Raw genomic sequence first — 24,189 nt, 5'->3', positions numbered from 1 at the left:
ACTTATAATACATGCTTGGCGTTAGGCGACATACTATTCCTTTTGGTGCATAATTCTTCCGCTACACAAATGACTAATAGGACTATCTCTTGATGCTGGGTGGCCTCTCTCTGGTGTCTCGTCTGTTGATTTTTAGCAGAGTTATCTGTGATTCCGTGAATGGAACTGAGTGAATAGTTACTCGTGTTTATTCTAATTAAGAGTACATAACCGATTACTACAGTTACAAGGAGGTAGAGAGGCAATGCAACTGCCTCGTATTTTTGAGGCCAGTAGGTCAAGCCTGAGGAGTTGGGCCAAAATTCAGGAATAAAAGTCCATACGGCATATAGGAAGCCTAATTTGGAGCTTAAGAAAAGAACAAAGCAAGACATAAATGTCTCTTTCCGGCATCGGTGATGGTGACGTGCCCCATTATTCTCTCAGGGAGTTTAGACAACTGGGGTTCTGCAGGGGCCCATTTAGGCCCCTGGGCCGGGTCCTCTGCGCAAGCGCCAGCCAAGGAGCCGCAGGGGCGAGAGGGAACCGGAAGCGGAAAAGGCCAAGGGCGAAGGCGCACCGCGACGCTCCAGTGAGGGTGTGAGTTTGCGCTTTGGTTAGGACCTCCTTTCTTCCTCTTCTACAGTTCCGTAGACTCCTTCTAGAAACTTCGGAAGTGTTTTCTGGTAAGTGGTGGTGGGAATTAGGGTGGAAGAAGCGCACAGATTAAAAAAAAAAAAAAAAAATCGCTGACAACCGTATTTTAGACAGTGCTAAGTCCTCTTTGAATTCTAGAGTTTTGTGATTCTTCTCATCAGACATTGCCTAAGAGTATTTTTTAAAAAGTGCCAACTTCTGAGTTTCCTGTGTGAGATGGCTTACTGTCTAGGACAGTCACCCTAGAGCATTTTAAGAAATGCTTCATTGAGGTATGATGCCGGGCAGGTGCTTGTGAGACAGACCGGCACAGACTGACTTTCCATCCTCGGGTTGTTTATACTAGAATGTGAGACGAAGTTAAAAAAAACAAAAACAAAAACCAAAAAGACTTTAAAGCACAGAACTAGAAGAGAAAGTGCATACTGTCTGTAGCGTTTTGTTTCTGTTTCGGTAAAATATCTCTGGAGAGGCTTGGTTAGTAAACGGTGGTTAAAATTGTTGAAGCTACAAACCTTCATCTCTCATTATCCACTTGAAAAGTTGAAATTCGGGGTATTGATACCCTCTGGACACCAAGAAATCCTCCTCTACCTCTCTTTGCTTTTAAACCCAAATCTTCTCTGGGTGGCTGAAAACAATGGGAATTATTAGAGCTCCTTATAATTGATTACTCTTGCCAAAGCCAGAGTGATAGATCTGGTTGGGATTTGGGGAGAGGGGGAAGTCCACATGACTTCGCAAATAAAAATAAATGTGCTACGGAGGTGCTGAAAATATATCATTAAATAGCCGTAAGAGACCTCACAAATAATTTATGTATGTTTTAAGCCGGTCAGTATGAGGTTTGTATTTAAATGGCCTTTTTTTCTCAATTCAAATTGCCTTAGGCTTCTGGCTATTTAAAAATATTTTGTATTCATGAACACTTCTTTTATAATTGATGTGGATGTTTGCTTACTGTTGACTTTAGTTAGCTAGGAAGTCCATCTATTTATTCATTCCACATCTATTACATATTTACTGTGTGCCAGGTATGATGGTAGTGATTAGTGTTTTTAAGTGAATGTTAAATCTTACTTACATTTTTGTAAGCTTTGTTTACCTAAATTCTAAGAAATCATGTACGGAGAACAGAACAAGAGGGCCTATCACACTTTTTCTAGATTTCTATGGTAGCACATATCACACTCCTTTTTTACATTAATTGTGCCTGCTGGAATGAGGGGAGCACATGGTCTGAATCTGATCATCACTGTGTTCTCAGTATGTAACACAAAACCCAATAGAGACCCAAAAAGCGTGGTTTGGAAAATAAAACACCACATAAACACACACTGCTTTTTCTGAGGAATTTTTGTTTTCATTGGGTATTCAGGCCATTTCATACTGTGAGATATCTTTCCCTAGAAAAAGGCAAAATCTTTTCATAAGCACCTTTGTTATCTAAATATCTTCCTTCTAGAACTTGCCTGAATATTGATCTGAGACACTTGATATCTTAATGAAATCTAATTCAAGTAATTTTTGTGATAATTAAGATCTGCAGGTTTAGACTGAGTGTTTGTTGATGTGAGAGCAGTTATTTTGTACTGATTTTTTTTAGGTATATATTTTTAAAAAGATTTTATTTATTTGTTGGAGAGAGAGATTGAGGGAGCACAAGCAGGGGGAGCAGCAGACTCCCTGCTGAGCAAGGAGCCCAATGCCAGCATTAACCCCAAGACCCTGGGATCATGACCTGAACCAAAGGCAGATGCTTAGCTGACTGAGTCATCCAGACATCCCTATTTTATACTAATCTTAAGAATATTTTCCAGGTTGCCTTTTAGGTAAAAATAGGCTTTGGAGAAGCAGCTCTTGTCTGGAAGATGCTGATGGTGGTCTCTCTGAGAAACCTTATCCATTCAGCATTAGTTGTTTTCTATGTATTCAGTGGGTTTGCATCCACGTGAATACATTTTATGAGTGCTTTGAGAATGAAACAATGCCAAAAGGAGACAGTAGTCCTATGCAGCCCGAGGGTTATTTAATTCATGTGAGTTCTTGATCATTCTCATTTAGGTTGAGAGTTAATGGAGTACTTTGGGGTAATATTCCTTGTGCTTCATTTATCAGAGCTCATACAAAATTGTCATTTACTGTTGAGTAGATTGCGTACTGCACAAAGAAACCTATCCAAAATGTACACTATTTATATAATAGATATTATAAATTTGAATATTTATGTGTTAGTTTTATGGTAGGGGACAGTAAAGTTTCTTGCTCTAGTAAAATTCGTACATTGTGACACATTTTCTGGCAAATGGAAGTAAAATGTCTTGAGAAAGAGGTACCTTGCTTTTTAAAAATTTGCACAAATGCTTTATATTGGCTAGTAGCAGCCTGAACTTGGACAACTTACATAACTCTCTTGGCCTTCAAGTGAAGATATTAATACTTACCTCGCTAAATTGTTTGAAAGTACTAGACATGCCAGGCACACAGTTAATATTCAATAAATGTTTTGGAATGACTGAAAACACTGAGGGTAACGTCTGTGCTTAAGATTTGATAAATTGCAGGTCACTTTTTTCTTGAATAAGAGGGTAAGTGTTTATTAGAAATAATTTATTTGAATCTTTGAATTTGTTAAGTGTTTCACATTTTACACTTAGTTACTGCATGGTACCACCAAAAATATTCTTAACAGGTGTTTGGGATTCTTTTTTGTTTACTGAGGGATTCATATCCAACATAAGGAAACTTATGACTATGTAACCTACTTGTGACTGACTCATGGTTGAGCTTCTTTAGAATCCTAAAATACTGGAATCCTAGGTTTAGATGAGACCATTGGAATTTCTCTTTATCAAATGTGTGTTAGTCACTTACTACATGGAAGTAATTGTGGTATGCGCTAGGGCTATAAAGATAAATAAGTTACTATTGTGAAAAGTTACATATCCTTGCAAGAACATTTCCAGGGACTATATATAATTACTAAATTGATTTTTAGAAATTTGTTTTATGACAATTCAAAATTTGTCCTCTTATAATTTTCATTTGTTTGCATTAGCGTTACACTTTGGGGCACAAAAACTAAGTTTGATTCTTTACTATATATATATATACCCTTCAATTTAAGCACCAGTGCATTCTGCTACTTTTCCTCAAGCCTCTTTTCTCTCTTGCTCTCTCACCTGAATACCTTCCAGGTTGTCTACTTCCCTTATAGATGTGGTACCCACCGGGGTATTCAGGGCTCCAGGTGTAACTGATTAAAACAGGATACAGCCCGGCGATCACTTCCTACATTCCTGATACTGTCCCTCCAATCTCTGGCGTGAATTTTATTCACAACCGAGTGATCACTATGTGCTTATAAGATGTCCTTTCCCTACCTCATTAAAAAGAATTGTATTTATTTTGCTCATGTTACCATGTAAGGTCATTTTTGAAAAAGGATAAATGACATCCCTAATTCCTTGAGGAGCTTTTAATACACTTTTTTCCAACAACTGAAATGGGAACAATAATGAGGGCAACCTTGCTTAAGCTCCAGATTATTGAATTACCACTTGTAAGTCATTTTTGGTCCAGGTGATTAAAATCACTGTAATTCATACATTTTTGACAGCTAAGGGGTAAATAGCCAAGGGAGGACTTCTATAGCTTTGCATGATCTCTTTCTATAAATTAGTTCTCACTTAAACATTCTCTTTTCCTTTTTGATGGACAGAGAACATGACAGGGATAGAATTGTTTTGCTTCTAACTTTAAGCATTTATTAAGAAAACTTAAAATCCTCTTAACATTTTTTTTTTTAAAGTTAACCCATGTGTGCAACTCTACGCCAAACGTGCTCTGACTCAGGTTTGGGACTAGTAGCCCTAACTGGCAGAGTACCAGAAGATGCCAGCTATAAGTCAGCTATAATATATAAGTATGTACGCTCCTCTGCTTTGTCCTTTTAATGGAGGTTAAGGACAGAGACAGATGTAGTAATTGATTGGCAGATTAGGGACAGGGAAGAAACCTCTGCCTAAATAAAGGGGGCATGTTAGGAAGCACGGGGGGTAGAATTGAACAAATTTCCTAGGTCTTCCATAATAAGTTAACACAAACTTTGTAGCCTAAAACAGCAGAAATTTGTTGTGTTATGGTCAAGGCGCCAGAAGTCTGAAATCAAGTTTTGGCAGGGCCATTTTCCTTCTGAAGGCTCCAGGGAAGATTCCTTCCTGGCTTCTTCCTAGCTTTGGTGGCTTGTGGAAGTCTTTGGCATCCTTTGGCTTGTGGATGCATCACTCATTCTCTTTTTGTCTTTTCATATGGCCTACTTTCCTGTGTCTCCTCTGTGTCTTTGTGTCTAGATCTCTTTCCTTTTTCGTATAAAGACAGCAGTCACTGGGTACAAGCCCACCGATCCAGACCTCATCTTTATTTTCTTATGTCTGTAATGGCCCTACTTCCAAATAAGGTCACATTTACGTATGGGAGGGGTAGGATTTGAATATATTTTTTGGGGGGATACAGTTCAACCAACAACAAGTGAGATGGCACCAAATCAGGGAACACTTTAATGATAGGTTAAAGAGTAAGGGTTTTACTTATAAGCCAGGGGGACCACTGGAAACTTTAAACAAGGGTACTAATGCGAGTTATTGCAGGAAGGTCCGCTAACGGGCAATCTGCTTCAATGTACTGAACGGAAGATGAAGTTTAGAGGGGGTGATATTAATTAGAAGGATGTTATGGTGTTCCAGGAGTAATGGGAAGAAAAGTTTATAAATTTTGCACTTTGGGGGCTTTCATTTTAAGGAAGCATTCAGTCTTAGGGTTGAACAAGTACAGAGGTTGCACTTGGGAACTTGCCTCCTTAAATGTTGTGGCCAAGGCACCTTTTCTTGCCTTGCTCTAGTTGTCACCCTTCCTGGAGGGTGATACACCATCTGTTGAGAGAGAGCTAGAGAGAGGGAGTGGGGGGAGACAGCACGCAGGTGCATGCACTTGTGCACCGAGTGAGCATGAAGAACCACGGCTTTACCAGGCAGTTAAGTGAGAGAAACTTCTTGAATATTGATCCTCTGGCCTCAGCTACCAGCTGGCACCAGGTCAGTGAGATGAACCACTAAGCTGAGCCTTCCTAAATTTCTGATTTACAAAATCATGAGTGAAACAAAATGGTGGTTTTAAACCACAAAGTATAGATATGTAGCGGTGTATTACCCCAACTACCTGCAAGATGTGCCAGTATTCACATGGTGCTGATAGGTGAGGCGAAATACCAGATACCCCTCTATTTACTCAGTTCTGATGGAGTAGAATATGTTTGATTGCTACTCAGGGAGAAGGGATGAAGAAAGTGAAGAGAGATTATAGTCACTGGCAGCCTAGGAAATAGAATTTAATGCTTTGCTTCTTCAGCTCACTGCTTACGCTACATAGTCACACAACTTTGAACGTGCGAGGTTGGCCAGAACAAAAAGATACACACACTCACAGTTTGAGTCCTTATAGAAACAAAATCCCTGTCTGTTTTGATCTGTGTCATGTAGAAGGATGTGAAATTCCCATTTTAAAACAGATGGTCTGAATTCTGAAGCTAAATGAATAAAATTGTCCTTGGATCTCATTAGCCCTCATGTGGGAAGGAGGGGAATTCATATAGCTATTTCTTCTTGGCTTTGAACAAGTCAGGCTTTCAATAAAAGGTTTATTTTTATGAAGCCTGAATTTACTAATTTTTCATTGAATACCACTGTTTCACGGTAATTTACACATTCTTTCAAATGGTGGTTGGCACATTTATTTATTTTCCTTTGAGGCATTTTCTAATTACTTGTAAACAGGCTGAGAAAAAAGCAAATTTGGAAAAAAAAGTTAAGAAAAGGACTGTTTGGTAGAGGAGGTATATTGCACGTAAAATTAAAATATAATAGATATTTTAAAAGCCTTCATTCCATTTTATAGGTTTCTCTGCTTGCTCCTACAAGTGGGCAGTGAGTACAGATTTCCTGACCCATTATTCATTTCTACAGGACGTTAGACATTTTTATGACCTCCTGGAGTACTTACAATCTGTACTACACAATTTAGCACCTAATTATATTCTGTCTCATAATGTTCATTATTATATCACTGTATGATTCTTGTCTTCTGGAGTAGGTTATATGATCTTAAAAGGCAAGGACCATATCTTAAACTTTTCCTATATTTGCATTCCTTCTAGCATAGTTCTGAAAACAGTAAACTACTTGGGAAATTTTATTATTATTTTAAGATTATTTTTAATTTTATTATCTTTTAATTTAATTTAAATTAATTAACATATAATGTATTGTTGGTTTCAGAGGTACAGTGACTCAGAGATACTGTGATTCATCAGTCTTCTATAATAGCCAGTGCTCATTACGTCACATGCCCTCCTTAATGTCCATCACCCAGGTACACCAGCAACCTTACCCCCGCCCAGCAACCCTCAGTTTGTTTCCTGAGATTAGGAGTCTCATGGTTTGTCTCCCTCTCTGGTTTCGTCTTGTTTCATATTTTCCCTCTCTTCCCTTATGATCCTCTGCCTTGTTTCTTAAATCCACATACCAGTGAGATCATATAATTGCCATTCTCTGATTGACTTATTTTGCTTCACATAATACCCTCTAGTTCCCATCTATATTGTTGCAAATGGCAAAATTTCATTTTCTTTGATGGCTGAGTAGTATTCTATTTTACCACATCTTCTTTATCCATTCATCTGTCTATGGACATCTAGGCTCTTTCTATAGTTTGGCTGTTGTGGACATTGCTGCTATACTCATTGGGAGTATAGGTGCCCTTTCAGTTCACTACATTTGTATTACTTGGGAAATTTAAATTTAGAAATATATTAAGTAATTCTGGTTCCTCAAAGCTCACTGAATTTGTCTCTAGAGCATTTGTCATGGCTGTGACATTAAGGGCACAGAGACATCTCAGCAAGTTACTTTTCCTTCCTCAAGTTTCCTTTCTTTAAAGGAGCCAAGATAAAGGGTTACTTTGGTAAAATGGCTTCCCTCTACCCCCTCCTTTAGTGTCAGACCAGGGCACGTTAAAAGCAGAGAGGCATGCACCATTGGGCTATCATTATCATTCTGATGGAGGTGATCGTTGGCTTTTTTCCTTTTTATTTTTCATACTGGACAACCTATCTAATGATGTCTGACCTGGGGAGAGCGGTGGTCTTCTTTGGTTGGGCAGCTAGGCTAAAGGACTTAGCAGGCCTAAACTTCATCTCGTTTTGAGTGAACATCCTGCTTCTCAGGGCATCAGATTCCCACTATTACGTTTTCTCATTTTGGTACTGGCGACCACCATTCTACTTTCTGTCTCTGTGAGTTTGACTATTTGTGGTATGTCATATAAGTGAAATCATAGTGTATTTGTCCTTTTGTCTCTGGCGTATTTTGCTTAGTTTAATGTCTTCAAGTTTCATCCATATTGTAACATGTTTCAGAATTTTAGTCCTTCTTAAAACTGAATAATAATCCATTGTATGTGAATATCACATTTTGTTTACCTAATCATTGGTGGACATTTAGATTGTTTTCCACCTTTTGGCTGTTGTGAATAATGTTGCTAGCAGCATGGGTGTAACAAATGCAGATCACATTATTATGAGCACCAACATGGATTTAATGCTTATAGTGAGCAAGAAAGGTACCCTTCTCAGTCATTAAAATACCTGGAAGAATCAACATATCTCTGGAATTTCATAACTTTAATTTAGAGACTTAACTACTCCTTGGGAAAATGTGGCCTGACAACCTTTTTTAGAGCAGAACTGTGACTAATACTTGGCATTCAGTAAATGTCTCTCTCTCTCTCTCTTTTTTTTTTTTCATTTCAAAGAGCTTCCAGTCTCCAACTTTCTCCTCTGACACCTCTGCAAAGTATGTCCTTATTGCCAAGCAGCAGGACTGTTACAATCCATTCTAACTGATTTGTTTACCCCCTACCCCCAACTTTTTCACTTAGTCTTAGAAAGCACTGCTTTGGTCATTTTACTTTTCTCGACAGAACCTTTCAGTCGCCATCAAGTACAGGACAAAGCTCAAACTTGTTTGTTGGGCACCGAAAGCCTCTTGTCATCTGGCACCAGTTTGCCTTTCAAGTTCCATCTTCCTTCACTTCCTTACACAAGCTCTGCTCATACTGTCTTTTCATTACCTGCTGGAGAAAATGTCATCATCCTGAGTTTCCTTACTGCAGTTTGCTCTATCATGGATCATCTTTTTTTTGTGATGCCTTTAAGTTGGAGCTCAAATCTTAGTATTTCTGCTAAATCTTTTTTAAACAACCACATTTGAAACTGACTGTTGGTTCTTTTGAGTATTTGAGCACTCAACTTAAGATTAATCATGTTAATGATATTTTTATAATAGCTAATGGTTTCTGAGTTCTCAGGCTTGGACTTAGTGTTTTGGTTGCACTATTTCATTGCATCTTTATTGCAGTCACATGAAGTATATACTATTACCCATTATACATACAATAAACTTGAGGCTTTGAGATGCTACCAACTTGTCCCAAATCACATAATTAGTAAGTGGCAAGTCTAGGACTTCATCCCACATTTTCTGTTGCTGGAGCATCATTTTAAATGTGTATCTATTGCCTTAATTAGATTATAGGTCATTGGGTGAGGAGGGTATTTACTGTTCATGGTTATCTCCCATAAGAACTGTCCATGGGGTTGAAATCAGAAAAAGATTGCCCACTGACTGGAGCAGCCACTGAGGTAATTTTTCCTTTTAATTAGCTTACTGTGGATGAGCTTAGCATGATTTTTCAACTGGTTACCTTATACCAGTGACCAGGAGAGCCTAATTAGGTACACTTCTTTGATCATAACACATACCACACTGATTGTATTTATCTGCTACCTGCCACATCATCTTTGCTTGAATTCGTAGCATCTAGAACAATATATTGCACATAAGCTCAGTTAATGCTTATTAAATGAATTAACTGTGTCTGTGGCCATTGTAAGAGTTGGATTCTAACTGTGTTGCTGTTACAGAGTTGAGCGGTGCTTAAATCCAATGGAGTTGATGAGGGTATATCCTTAAGGAGACACAGTGGGAATGTAAATGAAAACTATAATATATTTCATTTTGTTGCAACTTCCATTACCTGGTACGATGGTATTTGTGTTACTTTTCATGAAGTGTGATTGAGTGTAGGCAGTTGACGTCTTTATTCAAAGAAGAGAGATTCTATGACTTAAAGGCATAGGTGTATTTGGTCCGGGGATAGCTTGGGAGCACGATAAACCTTTAAAATTAACCAGTTCTCTTTTATTTCTCAGTATGTGCTCTCCAAAGTTTTTATCAATAATTTCTCAAATACCTTGATACTTAAAAGACAATAGCATAGAAAGCAGATACTAATATTTTGGTCACTGGAAAAAGTATATTCTTTGCAAAACATAGTAGAAGATTCTTTTTATTTAAGTATTTTGAGTGTGCCATGTCTTAGAAAAATTGAAGCAGAAAGGCTCAAGAATATTAAACAATGGTTATGATTCCCCCAAAATTTCTCCAGAGATTTTTGCCTGAGAAGCCAACAAATCTTTTCATTTCTTTATATATAGAGATGCAGCAGCCTCTGGTGTGATGCTTTGCACACAGTAGGCCTGCAACAAATACTTTTTAATTTTGTCAGAGCAGTAGAATATAGTAGTCTAAAGGAACAGTTGCTAGTCATTTTCCCTTCATGACAGGCGTGAAAGATATTGTTTCAGCTTCTAAATACATTTTTACATGCCTCCTCAACATTGTTTCATGTACAGCTGGTATACCAGCTGTAATTGTGCCTTCTGTCCATTCTGGGGAGAATGTGCATAAGAACACATTATTGTAGAGGTAATAATACTAACAATAATAGTAATGATAATGATAATAACAATTATAAGGGTACAGTTGGAAGAGTTCAGATATCAGTCTGATCACTATTTTGTTTATAACCTTGCAATAGCTTCTTGTTGCCCAATGTCAGTCTCTAAAATTTGTTTGGAACTGCAGGGCTGGGTATGGTGGTAGGGCCAGAAGCATGTGGGTTCTTATGCCCCTGCAGGATGGGGATGTACTCTGGCCAACGCCTTCAGGCCTCCCCCACATTCATACATCACAAAACTATCTGAGAAAACTCAAGAGAAGCAGGAACAAGCAACTCGGTAGTAAAGGGGAGCTTAGCTTATTTCCTAATCAGCCAGGGGTGATGGGGTATATATAGATTCCTGGGTGCTCGGGGTTATGAACTACTCTAGGGAAATTTCAGAGGCAATTTGATATGAGCCAGCTTCCACCTTGGACCTTCCTGAGGGTTTGTTAAAAATGGAATGACAGAAATACTTTTGGCTTGCTATGAGGCCAGAGGGACTTAACAAGGATACACTTATTTGGCTTTGATGGTTTTATTTTTGAGTACCACACTACTGCTTCCTAGTTCTTTGGCAATTTAATTCTGAGAAACCCCCAGTTTTTTTATATGACAGAATTTTTATTTTCTTTGAATTTAAGACATTTTAGAACATTTTCTTTGGTCCCTTAAAAGGCAGTTTATGGTACTTCTTGAAGGACTTCCAAGGCAGTTTGGAGCAACTGAGTCACTGGTAGACAATCCTTTAATATCCTAAAGAGCAACTAGTAATTAATTAATCATAAATATTTATTTATTTATTTATTTAGGTGCTCACATGATGGTATATTGGAAAGAGATATTAGGTTCAAATCCTGGTTCTACCATTTGCATGTTAGACATTGGGCAATGCAGTTTGTTCATTCATTCATTCAACAGATTACAGAGTTCTTACTTTGTGCTAGACACAGTATTAAAGCTCTGAGGAGAGAAGTCAGATTGAAGTGGTCTCTGAACTTTCAGAAATTTGTAATCTACAAGGGGAGATTGGCAACTAAATCATCAATTTCAGTAGTGTACATGAGACTGTGTGCGGTGGTGATGCCCTGTGGAAGTAACACCACGGGAAGGGTGAATCACGAATGGGGGAGGGCATGAGGGAAGGCTTTTCAGGGAAAGTCATGGTTAAGCTGAGCCTCAAAGCCAAGTACAATTCAGTTGAATAGAGGTATGGAAAGAACATTCTAGCAGCATGAGCAAAAGTTAATGGAAACATGAAGTAATATATTTATAGATCAATATTTGCTCTTCAGTATTACTGATATAAAAGTTTTATCTTGAGGAGACAAGGGAGATAAATCTAGACACATAGTTCCATTTCCTTTTCTTAAAATGAAGATAATGATATATATCTCTTAGATTTGTTGTAAGCACTCCATAGAACGGAGAGTACTTAGTACATAGTTGCTCAAAAATATTAGCTCCTTTTTCTCCTCACCATCTATCCTCTTCTGCCCTTTCTCAATTCAGATTTTCTGAAGTAGAAAACACCCTATCTTTGGTTAAGGTATCAGTTTGTAAATTATGGCTGTATTTAGCGAAGTACAGGAAGAATGAAAAGATTTAAAACTCTGTTCTTTTTCTGACCTGGATTGTGGCATGTTGAGTTGAATGGGGGCAGTCATCGGCAACAACATTACTTTATTTTGACAATACACAGTTTCCTGTGTCATCAAAATTGGTATGTGAGGAGGGCACTGGTTCCCAGAGGGCACTGCATTCTTGTCTGCCTGTTTGATTTGCTGAGTGAAGTGCTGAGCATGGGTCATGTGCACTGGAGTGCCTGAAAAAAATCTTGGAATGATGCTGTTGTGTATGTTCTCTTTTCTTTCACCTAGCTGAAGTCTCTGAATTTGGAAGTGTTTCAGAAAGCACAGTGTTTTTGCATTTTTTCCCCTGGAAAATAGGTTTGTCACTTATGATCCAGTAAATATTAGGGATCACTACTTTTGGGGGATTTTGGTCTACATTTTGATATTTCTTTCAGGAGTTTTGCTTTGGGTTGAGTTCTAGTAAGAATTACCTAGTCTGGAGAGATTTTCTTCATCCTACTGTTTATTGTTAATAAATTGTTATTTATGCTCAAATGCAGTTTTCCCAAATATTTGTCATTTGCAGATAACATTCACAATTTCTTTTTTTCCCATGATTTCTGTCATACCCAGGTATCTTCTGTTGTATATTTACTTAATATTTTTCTTAAAAACTTACATAAAATTAGCCTAACCCAAGTTATAATACTTAAGAATGCATGGGCTTCATGAGCTTGTTATATTTTTCTAATACATTTCCAGGCACATATTAAAATAAAAAAAGAACAACCTTCTTCTCCCACCTAATACAGAGATCATTATAACCTGTTCTTTTCATCTCTTCATTTATGAATGGTCTGTGGCTGCTTTTGACATATGAAGTAGTTGAAACAGAGACAGAGCGGCACACAGAGACTAATGTATTTATTATTTTGTTCTATAAGAAAAAATTTACCAGCCTCTGACCTAAAATTATCTCCATGCCATCAGTAGAATACATAAACAATTCTGTAAAACATTACTGTAGTGCACTTGTCAAGAGACAATATGTATTATATTTAATCACCTTTTCCAGAATCAGTCAATATTTTACTTTTTTATTCTGGAGTTGAAATATTTAATTATAAATGCTTACTTTATGGGGCACCTGGGTGGGTCAGTTCGTTAAGTGTCTGCCTTTGGCTCAGGTCATGATCCCAGGGTTCTGGGATCAAGCCCTGCATCCCTCTCCTCCTGCCTCTCCCACAAGCTTCTGTTCTCTCTCTCTTAAATAAATAAATAAAATCTTTCAAAAGAATACTTATATTCTGAGGACCTTGATAACAAGGTTTTTTGAGAGCAAAAGAGAAATGTAGACATTGAAGATAATTTACACATTATTAAATAACAGGAATATTTTTCTATAACAATATTTAATGGGGCAAAAATGTATGAAGTAAGAAGTAAAAAATTCCCTGCAAGGGAACTCTAGTCTTACCTTCTAAAAACAACATTCCTTTTATTTCCTTCTAGTTATTTTCTGTGCATACTGAAGATTAAATACATTTTTTGATTCTTTAAATTACAGCTTTTTTTTTTAAAAAATAAAGATTTTTATTTATTTATTTGACAGACAGAGATCAGAAGTAGGCAGAGAGATAGGCAGAGTGGTGGGGGGTGAAGCAGGCTCCCTGCTGAGCAGAGAGCCTGATGCGGGGCTCCATCCCAGGACCCTGGGATCATGACCTGAGCCAAAGGCAGAGGTTTTTTTTTTTTTTTTCTCAATTTATTTATTTTTAGAAAAACAGTATTCATTATTTTTTCACCACACCCAGTGCTCCATGCAATCCGTGCCCTCTATAATACCCACCACCTGGTACCCCAACCTCCCACCCCCCCACCACTTCAAACCCCTCAGATTGTTTTTCAGAGTCCATAGTCTCTCGTGGTTCACCTCCCTATCCAATTTACCCCAACTCCCTTCTCCTCTCTAACACCCCTTGTCCTCCATGCTATTTGTTATGCTCCACAAATAAGTGAAACCATATGATAATTGGCTCTCTCTGCTTGACTTATTTCACTCAGCATAATCTCTTCCAGTCCCGTCCATGTTGCTACAAAAGTTGGGTATTCATCCTTTCTGATGGAGGCATAATACTCCATAGTGTATATGGACCACATCTTCCTTATCCATTTGTCCGTTGAAGGGCATCTTGGTTCTTTCCATAGTTTGGCGACCGTGGCCATTGCTCAAAGGCAGAGGTTTTAACCCACTGAGCCACCCAGGCGCCCCTAAATTACAGCTTTTTGCTAATAAAAAAAAAATCAATATATGCAACTTGCTTTTTATAACCTAGATATATTTCTGTTGTATAGACATCTAAGTAATATGGCTAAAATTATAAATTGTGTAGTATTACTTTAAATTGTTTATTAAGAGCTTTACTGAAATACAATTTACATATTCTGAAATTCACCCATTTTGACAGCACCAGCGATTTTTAGTAAATTTACAGCATTGTGCAGCCATCACTCAGTCCAATTTAAGAACATTTTCATCATCCTGAGAGATTCCTCATGTCCATTTGCAATCAAGTCTGTTCCTACCCCCAGCCCCAGGCAACTACCAGTGTACTGTCTGATTCTATAGATATGTCTTTTTTGGACATTTCACATAAATAGAATCATGTATTTTATGATCTTTTGTGTCTGGCTTCTTTCATTTAACATTTCAAAGTGACTTTAAGGTAAAAGTTTCAAATAACCCCAGTTATCTTCATTCTTTTGCATAAGATGCTCTAGTTACAGTCAGTATTTTGTTCTCTTTCCTTTAGAAATTAGCCTTTGACACAAACAGTGACACAGGATCCTGGTAACTTTTTCAGTTCCTGAAATTCACAACTTCCCAAACCTGTTCCCCTCCGCACACAAGGAACCACAGATACTGGTGCGACAGTCAGAGTGAATGAAGAGGCTGCTCACTGCTGGAGATAACAGGTCCAGGCAGCCCTATGCCTTACAGGGCCACTTTGAGGGGGGTGGTTGGGGGTGGGGTGTCCTGGCATAGCTATAGGAAATGTACATCTTCCCAGTGTACTGTGCCATGCAGGCCTGGAAATTCTATTGGAAGTCTTCTGGCTTTCATGTCACAGCACCTTGTAGGTGCTCTTGTGAATGTGCTATAGAGACCCAGATCCAAGATCCCTTTTCTTATGTAATCCTATGTAATAATGATGGCTAAAAGCCCATTCAGAGACAGTCAAAATATTTGAGAAACTGAGTTATTTTTCCCATATAAGTGAATATAGATTTTCCTCTTCCTCTTTAACAGCTGAGTAGAATAATTCCAGTGCTTTGATACCATAATGTATTTAATTCTTTAGTTTTTTTTATTTACTGCAAGCTGGAAAATTTCATATTTCATTTGCATGTTTTTGCCTTCTTGTGCAGGTGTCAGTAGGATAAATTCCTACAAGGGGGCTTGATGGATCACAGGCTGTGCACATTTCAGATGTTTATATCTGTTACTTGGAATGGTAGGTTAACTAGTGGCCTCCTGATGACAGTTGATTGTGGATCTGTGGTACGTAGGCTGTGGCTATAAGAACCAACAGTTTTTAATGGGAGTGTGTGTGGGTGAACATGAGTATCTTTCAGAGTGTCTTGGGAATGGGAGTGAGCTTGAGTAATTTGGCCAGTCTTTCCAAGTGATTCTAATATAGGTTCCACTGGATTAAAATTTGTTTCTCTGTTTCGTACCCAAAAGTATGAATGCTGCTCTAAGAATTGTATTTGGTATTGAGCTCGTCAAGGCTGTCCTACAAAGCTTTATGGTTTGAGGGTTTATTCTGCTCAGTAACTCAAAGAAAAGTAGCCAATAGCGCAGAAGAAAGTGACCCTATAATCTGATGCTAAAACCATCTCCCATCTATGTTGAGAAAATTCTTTATAGTCTCTCCTAAAGAAAGAGTTAGCCTTGATTCCTATTAAACGCTCAGTACAGACTACCCTTTGGTAATGGGTGTTTTTCTCTCCCTGTATACATGCATTGCTCATTTTAACCTATGGAAATGAGAGAGGGAGTGGGAAATCCACACATGCACCACCACTTTTGAGTTGTTGCACTCATTAAATAACAACCAGCAGCCCACAGATCCCTGGAAATCTACTTTCACACCTATTATAAAGTAATCCCAGGGTATAGTTTCAAGTTACAGGACAGTGATACTCAATAAGTTTTAAGGAGGAAAAAAATGAAAAAGGATGTTTCTAAGTGGATGTAGAGACTTGCAAAGTTAAATATTAATGAATTAAACTCTTTGAATCACTGTGGACTGTGGAATAAAGAAGCAATGTTGGTCAACTTCAAAATTCTGGTATTTTCATCTCTGTTGGAATTTTTTGGCAGTGATTCCCTCTTAAAGGTTTATAGTGAATATAATATACCATTCTACTGATCAAAGAAACTTATTTGGTGTCAGAAAGCCACTTGGGAGCCAGAGTGTTTACTGGGTAATTTCTTAATGAGTTCTGGCACATGATTCTCATCTCTTTAAGAGGGAGGAATGTAACTCAGAATGTGCAAAGTCAAACTATGAGCATTTTGGCAGATGTGGAGATACAGCACAGCTGGAGAAAAAGTCCCTTCTTTGAAATCTCGTATCTCAAATGCTACATCAATTTTTAAGGAGTTCTACTGCCAGTTCAGATTTTAATATGAACAGGAATTAGGGAATGTTTATTGGTATAGTTAGAAAACAGATCAGAATCTGTTCACTGGTTGCCCTTTTTGTCTCCACAAATAATCTGTGAGGACCACAGGTGAGGCACAATGAGGGAGGATAAGAAGGTTCTCTGTTGTTGCTCTCTTGGCAAGAAATGTGGCAAGCAGGACATTTGAGGTGGTAATTTATCCTATGACATTTATCCTTTAAGGCCTGTGGATCAGTGGTCCTCTGGTTCATCGGGAAACACAAAGCACTGATAAGCATTCTTTTAAAAATGATTGTTTTTCACTATAAAGTAATACGTGTTTATTATATAATACATAGGACATAAAGGAAAAAATTGGTGAAGCTGTTGCTTCGTGCAGCTCTCAGCTTTCTATCTGTGACGTATTATTGTCTTTCTGGTCCAATACAACTTGAATAAAGATCTTGGTTCCCCCAGACCACAGACTTTCGTTCTTCACTAGCAGCCAACAAGCATATATCAAGTTGCACACACTGATTCAGGAACTGGACCAGTGCTGAAAATACAAAGGGAACAGAGATTTGGTTCTTGATACACAGACCCTAATGGGTAGTGTACATGATAAATGATTAAACCAGTGATTAAATCAGAGAAATCACAATATGTCCACAGGCTGAACGAATCCATATAAGTAAGAGAAAAAGTATAGGTGTCGTGGGTCACTAACTGCTTGATCTGATTTGTGCCCTGGGCCTTGGTTTCTTTACCTGTGAAATGAGGGCTTGGATGAGATGAGATGCAGAGTAACCAACTTGTTCTGTCTGCCTGGGACTTTCCCAGGAACCCCTTAGTCCCAATTTTAAAACTGAAAGTCCCTTTTCCTAGGAGTCCTCACAGTGCTGGGCAGACTGAGAGTTGGTCAGCCTGTTTGTAGGGCTTCTTTTAATCTTCATCTCCTATGATGTGTTAAAAAACAAAATTCAAATGAACACATTTTAAAGATCTTACGGTCTTTATTCAGTAATTTTGAATTAGGTAGCATCCAGTCTAGTAGATAAAGAGGAGCTCTGAGGAGCTATACAAAGTGAAAGACTTTTATAGGCAGAAAGGGTGGGAACAAAGACGTTTTATGCAGCAAAATGCAAATTGGTTATTGTAAGATTACTTTCCTTTAGCAGAATGCAGGGGCCTATCAGATCCCTAAACTAGTGCTGATCAGGCAATTCATGATTGTCTGATTTAAGATACCATTTCTGGGAGCTGAAACTAATTAAGTCTCAGTTTGCTGACATGGGGCCTACCATAAGAGACTCCATTTTGGCTGTGTTTTCACGTTTTTATCAGATTGTATATTGAGAAACCATATTTCATGAGGTTTATATGACCACATGATAAGCCACTTAGATTGAAATACTGGATGCACATTTGCAAAAATACTGGATGTAAATTAGCACCTGGGTGGCACAGTTGGCTAAGCGTCTGACTCTTGGTTTTGGGTTAGTTTATAGTCTCATGGTTGTGAAATCAAGCCCTGTGTCTGGCTCAGTGCTCAGAGTCTGTTTGAGACTCTTTCTCCCTTTCCCTCTGCCCCTACCCCCGCACTTTCTCTCTCTGTCTCTCAAATAAATGTTGTTTTAAAAAAAAATTTATTTATTTATTTGACGGAGAGAGACAACAGGAAGAGAGGGAACATAGCGGGGGAGTGGGAGAGGGAGAAGAAGGCTTCTTGCCAAGCAGTGAGCCTGACATGGGACTCGATCCCAGGACCCTGGGATCATGGCCTGAGCCAAAAGCAGATGCTTAATGGCTGAGCCACCCAGGCATCCCTCAAGTAAATAAATCTTAAAAAAAAAATCCAAAAGGGTAAGTTATTTAAATACATTTTAGGTAAAACAGGCTCTGTAAACTAGTTGGTGACAGAAACATTAATATTATATTTATGGGAAAGGTAAGTTTTACTCTTCTAAGAAACTATCTTACAAATATCTGCAGACACTCTGTAGAGTCAGAGAGTTTTGTGCAAACAGCTGCCTTGGGTGTGATTTTCAGTTGGGTCCTCTAGGAATCTGGTGTAGTAGAAAGAGTACTGGCTTAGCAATCAGGCAGTTTTTGCTCTTTTGTTTCCTAGCCATAAGAGCTGGAGAAAATAACAATCTTCATTTATAAAATATGAATAATAGCTATCTGGCAGGGTTGTTAGGAGAGAATCACAGAGGATATTGGTATGTAGTAAGTGATCAACAGATGTTTGTTTTGTATCCCTAAGCAATTTGTTTTCCATTGCTTTCATTTTTTTTTTTTTTTAATTAAAGTAGGCCCCACGCCCAGTGTGGGGCTTGAACTCACAACCCTGAGACCAAGAGTCACATACTCCACTGAATAAGCCACTCAGGCACTCCGATATTGTTTTTAAATTAAAAAGAATTGGATCTGATTGGGACACAAGTGAGAAAGACACTCTTTACAGGTGCTTATCTGAAAAATATTGAACATAAATATTGATGTATGTTTATGTATAAATGTATAGATATTTATATATGAATATATATTTCTAGTTAATATGGCCCAAGAGAGCCAAAACCTGTTCTAAATGTTACTCCTCACAGTTAGGATCCAACCTAGGTCATAGAGTCTTCCAAACCCTTTTTTTTAAAATTTTTTTTTTTTAAGGTTTTGTTTATTTGACAGAAAGATCACAAGTAGGCAGAAAGGCAGGCAGAGAGAGAGGGGGAGGCAGGCTCCCTGCTGTGCAGAGAACCCGATGTGGGGCTCGATCCCAGGACCCTGAGATCATGACCTGAACTGAAGGCAGAGGCTTTAATCCACTGAGCCCCCAGGTGCCCCAGTTCCAAACCCTGTTTAATGTTGAAAGTAACTATTATAATTTGGTAAAAACTGATTTAACTTGTTTAATATCCACTAAGGCTAATGATTTATTTGTATTTTAATGGCAATAAAAAAGCTACAGTTTTGCAGGCAAAATGCCTGATGCATAGATTACTCTTAACAAGGATAATTTAAATATGAAAGAAATATTGAAACTAAAAAAGTTTAAATGTATGCCAAAAATGGTAGCTAATAAGTGTTAACAGCTTTTAACATATTCTAGTGTGCATATATTACGAACACTACTGTGGGGAGTAATGGCCTAAAGTAAACATAAGATACACATAAAGGAAAAAAATCATCTGAAGCCATAACGCATCTAAAAAATTGTGAAAATGCAGGATTTTGTTGTACACATACACTGGTGATTTTAAGGGCAAGAGTGCCGAACTCCTTGATATGTATAACTAGTCACTGACAAGCCAGAGTTATTAGCCTGTGTTCTAGATAGCAAATGATATAATTCCTTCCCCAGCTCTACATTTTGACATTTCTTAGCTAGGAGACAAGTGTCAGTTTGTATTGCAAAGCTCAAGCTGTTTTAGCATCTCCATGTTCATTTGTTGGTATAGACAGAAATATTGGCCCCTAAAAACACAGCATTAAATATTGAATTACCTAGTTTAGTGCTCATTACTTCAATGCTGTTGTACCCCCATTGTGTGCATGGGAGTTGTGGTAGGTACTGGGAAGAGTGATTATGAAGATAAACTGGACAAATGGCGGGCATCTTTCTTGCCTTCTTAGAGTTTTTAGCTTTGCTGGGGAGGTACAATTTCATAAACTCAAATAAGCAATTTAGTTAGGATTATTTAAATACGAGTATTTGAAACAGTTTCCCCCAAAATAAAAAGAAAATGGAATCAGTACCAAAGTGACAATTTCCAAAGGGATGTTCTAAAACTTTAGAAGTTTTCTTTGGAGTAGCAAAAACTTTCCAGGAAGTGAAGCAGTTTATAAATAGTTTCAGATCTTTGTGGAAGTATACCAAAACTGGCAGAAAATGAATCCTTGGAGCATTTGACAAGACCCATCTAATTGAGATCTTAAAAAAAATAAAATCAAGTGGAGTTGCCCATGGATTATGTACCTCTTATCAGAGACCTTCATGCAGAACTACAGGTTAGGTGGTGGGCGATAGGATTGCAACCACAAGAGAGTGAGATATAGGTAGTGAAATTCTGAAGTGCTCTCTTAGGCTGAATCAACCGAAAGACCACCCTTGTTTTTGATGACAGATGAAGAAAGGCTATGAAAGAAACAGTTTCCGGTAAGCAAGAGCGTTTCATCACAAACACTAAAGATGACATTTGTAATCAGTGGGCATGGGCTTTATTTTGCAGTGTTATAGCTGTTTTTGAATCAAATGGATTGTGGGGATCTTTGACGTGGTAGGCATCAAAAGGTTTTGGAATTTTAGAGACTGTACCTTTAATGTAGCTCATGACATGGTTTGAGGGGTTTCAGGGAAGGCTTCTTGTCTCTTATTAACTCTCACACTTAGGAGTAAAAGTCCTATTATTGGCAGTTTCTGTGCAGTGAGCATCATTCTTTCCCTTTGCCCCTTTTTGAAGGTGGAAGAGTAGCAGCACTGTTTCTCCTTCAACACCTTAGATCAATACTTATTAGGTCACTTTCCTGTTCGATGAGAGAGATGGGAAAACTTGAGAACACTAGGGAGTATGGAAGGGAGCTGGGCGGGGGGCAGAGGCTGCAGAGATGGAGTCAGCATCCTGGAATACTATGGTGTGGCTTACCATTTTTTTTCTGGGCTCTGCTGAAGGAAATGTGGCATTTGTGTACAAGGTCGTGAGAGTTAAGACATTTTTATTTTGTGTAGGAAATATTTTGTGTCCCAACTCACTGGGATATTGTTAGGATGGAAGTAATAATGAAATAATAAGCGTTATTAAGCATTGCTGAAGAATATGATTTTAACATTGTGATATTGATAAGTTATCAGTATCAACCACTGCATAAATCTAGGGCACAGAAAATTTAACTGCAGGGGAAAGAAAATGAATCCATGGTACTGCCGTTAGCAAGGTCACAGAGCAGAATCGTTTCCAGCCCTGAGAACTCGTGATTTCCTTCCTGTTTCTTTTCATCTTTATCCATTCTGTGTTCCAGTGTTTTCTCTCATGTTCCTTCCCCTACCCTTGCATTTCTCAGGAAGGGTATTTTCTATTTGAGACCTGAGGATATTGCCACTGTTTTGGTTATTGCTTTTGCACTTGTGTAGCAGCTTTTAAATTCCCATCTTTTTGAGCAGCTGCAGCCAGACAAACATATGAGTCAGTGGGAGGGGTTTAGAGGAACTGGCTCAGTTCTCCAGGGAGCAGTAACCTTTTGGCAGTCCAACAAACAGAACATTTAAAGTCCAATGACTGCAAAAGCTCTCTCTGTACATGTGATAGCAACTGCAGTTTTCCCAAGGTCTACTAAGAGTTTTTTCAGAGGGAATCAGGTTTCTGCCTATAGAGAGACACATTCCTGAAGGCTTAACTCTGACCTCCTAGCTAAAGTGGATACAAAATAAAATCTAGAGACAGCTGGGAAGTGATAAAGTAACGGGGGGGGGGGGGGGGGGGAGGAAGAGGCTTGGGGATATGAAAGTGATGAAAAGCTCTTATTAAATGTTCTCTTTGGGTCTTGTTGCCTGTATACCCTGAACTCCAAATAGAGAAGCCAACCTGATCTTTCTCTCTCTCTCTCTTTTCTCCCCCAGTAGTTTACCGTACCAGGATCTTTCTCTTCACACCAGGACCAACCTGGTGGTCGTTGGGCTCCTTCCAGAAGGGTGGGCATTTTCAAATCAACATTTTCTCCCTCTTCATTTCCAGCAGTGGCAGCAGTCCACAGACTAAGGTGTGACTGTGACTGAAGCTTCCATTCAGGTGCCTCACTGCTGTTTGCCTTTTCAAAATTATGCCAATTTGATCAACCTAATATTAAGAACACAAAGATAGGAGTGGGTTGTTGACTCCCACGAGAAATCAATAAATGATTTCTTATTTCTTCATTTGCTTACATTGCTCTTCTGTTTATCTTTGGCTTTCATCTTCATTGCTTATCACAAAATGAAAAGATTAAGAGTCTCGTGTGGAGGGATGAGTCATGGAAGAATTTTTTGTGGCAAGTAGGAACAGTTGGTTCTTTTGATAAATGGAAATTCAGACAATACTTTCCTTGATACACATTTTGCTAAGATAAAGTTCCACAATAAAGCCTGTTTACGCTGAAAAAGGCAACAAAATAGTATCTTAGTTAACATAGAAGAAAGTGGTAATTAGAGGCCGCTTGGAAAGCCAAAGCCACAATTCCAATAAGGCTGGAAAGTTTTATTTGATAACCCAGGGTACCAACTGGGGTTCTTGGTTTCAAGTAACAGAGAACCTCTGTCCAACACAGGCAAAGAAATAATTGTTGGAAGGATATTGGGTTTCTCACAATTGGCCAGAGGTCCGGAGATCTGATTCATGAAGAGACTAGGGACCAAGGGAAGCTAAGCAGCTGAGGGCACAGCTGGTATCACTCTACTGGCACAGCAGGCTTAGAACTGGTCTTTATTCCTGTTGCCATTTAGCTTTGATGCCCCTGGGTACTCACCACCACACCACTGGCCATTGCCCTCAGCCAGGGGGCCAGGAATATTTTCTGGCTATTCAACTTGACCCCTCTCTCTCCAGAATCAAAAGGCTAGTCAGGAGAACCTAATTGGCTAAGCTCACGTCATCTGTGTTTGTCCAAAGAGCTAAGGATAGTGCCTAATGTATGTGTAGGGGAGGAGTGTATGTGTCAGGAGATTGGGAGGTGGGCATTTTCCACTCTGTCTAAATCTATCCATTGCCCACAGTGGCAAGAAAGCTTCTTGCTCCCTGTCCTTTACTTACCTTGTTGGAGGTGAAGACATCCACCCTTTTTTTTACCTTTACAAGACTTAGTATGTCCGTCTTACTGCATTCTTCTATTTATAAGTGTGTTTTCTCTGGCTGGTCTGTGAATGTACTGAGATGAGGGATTGAGTTGTGTTTTTAGCCTTATCACCTACAGTGTCTAACAAATATTAGGTGCTTAAAATATATGAGGTGAATAAATTATGTTTAGTGATGATATTATAAGAAAGGCTAAAATAATGATAATATAAAATAACAGCAAACAAGTATTGGTGGAACCCTTATTATATACTGGTCATTTTCTCATTTCATCCTTATAATAATCTGTCTGTTTCCTCATTTTATGCCTGAGAAACTAAGGCTCAGGATAACTAACTTGTCCTAGTTTGTGTAACTGAAACTGACAGAGCAGGGATTTCAGCCCCAGGATTCTGACTCCACAGCCCATCATTGGACTGTACTGCCCCCTGGAGGTAAGTCAGAGAAGAGGAAAATGGAGCCAATCTCAGGAGAGAGATCTCTGGTGTGCTGCTTCTCTATTCTTAGATGTTCACTTAGAGTGGATGGTATTTATTTGATGAGAGACAAGCAAAGCAAGAGGTTTTTGTTTATTGATATAAATGATATCATCT

The 24,189-nt window shown here is 38.5% G+C and overlaps 1 long non-coding RNA gene across 1 annotated transcript in view; it reads left to right on the top strand.

Moving 5' to 3' along the window:
* Positions 1-24,189, top strand: part of LOC122908478 — a 91,163-nt gene that overhangs the window by 9,629 nt on the left and 57,345 nt on the right. The window lies entirely within an intron of this gene.

This window comes from Neovison vison, chromosome 6, assembly GCF_020171115.1.
Source record: "Neovison vison isolate M4711 chromosome 6, ASM_NN_V1, whole genome shotgun sequence".
Taxonomy (NCBI): domain Eukaryota; kingdom Metazoa; phylum Chordata; class Mammalia; order Carnivora; family Mustelidae; genus Neogale; species Neogale vison.
The sequence above is the reverse complement of the archived record's forward strand: the minus strand, read 5'-3'. Positions and strand labels throughout refer to the sequence as shown.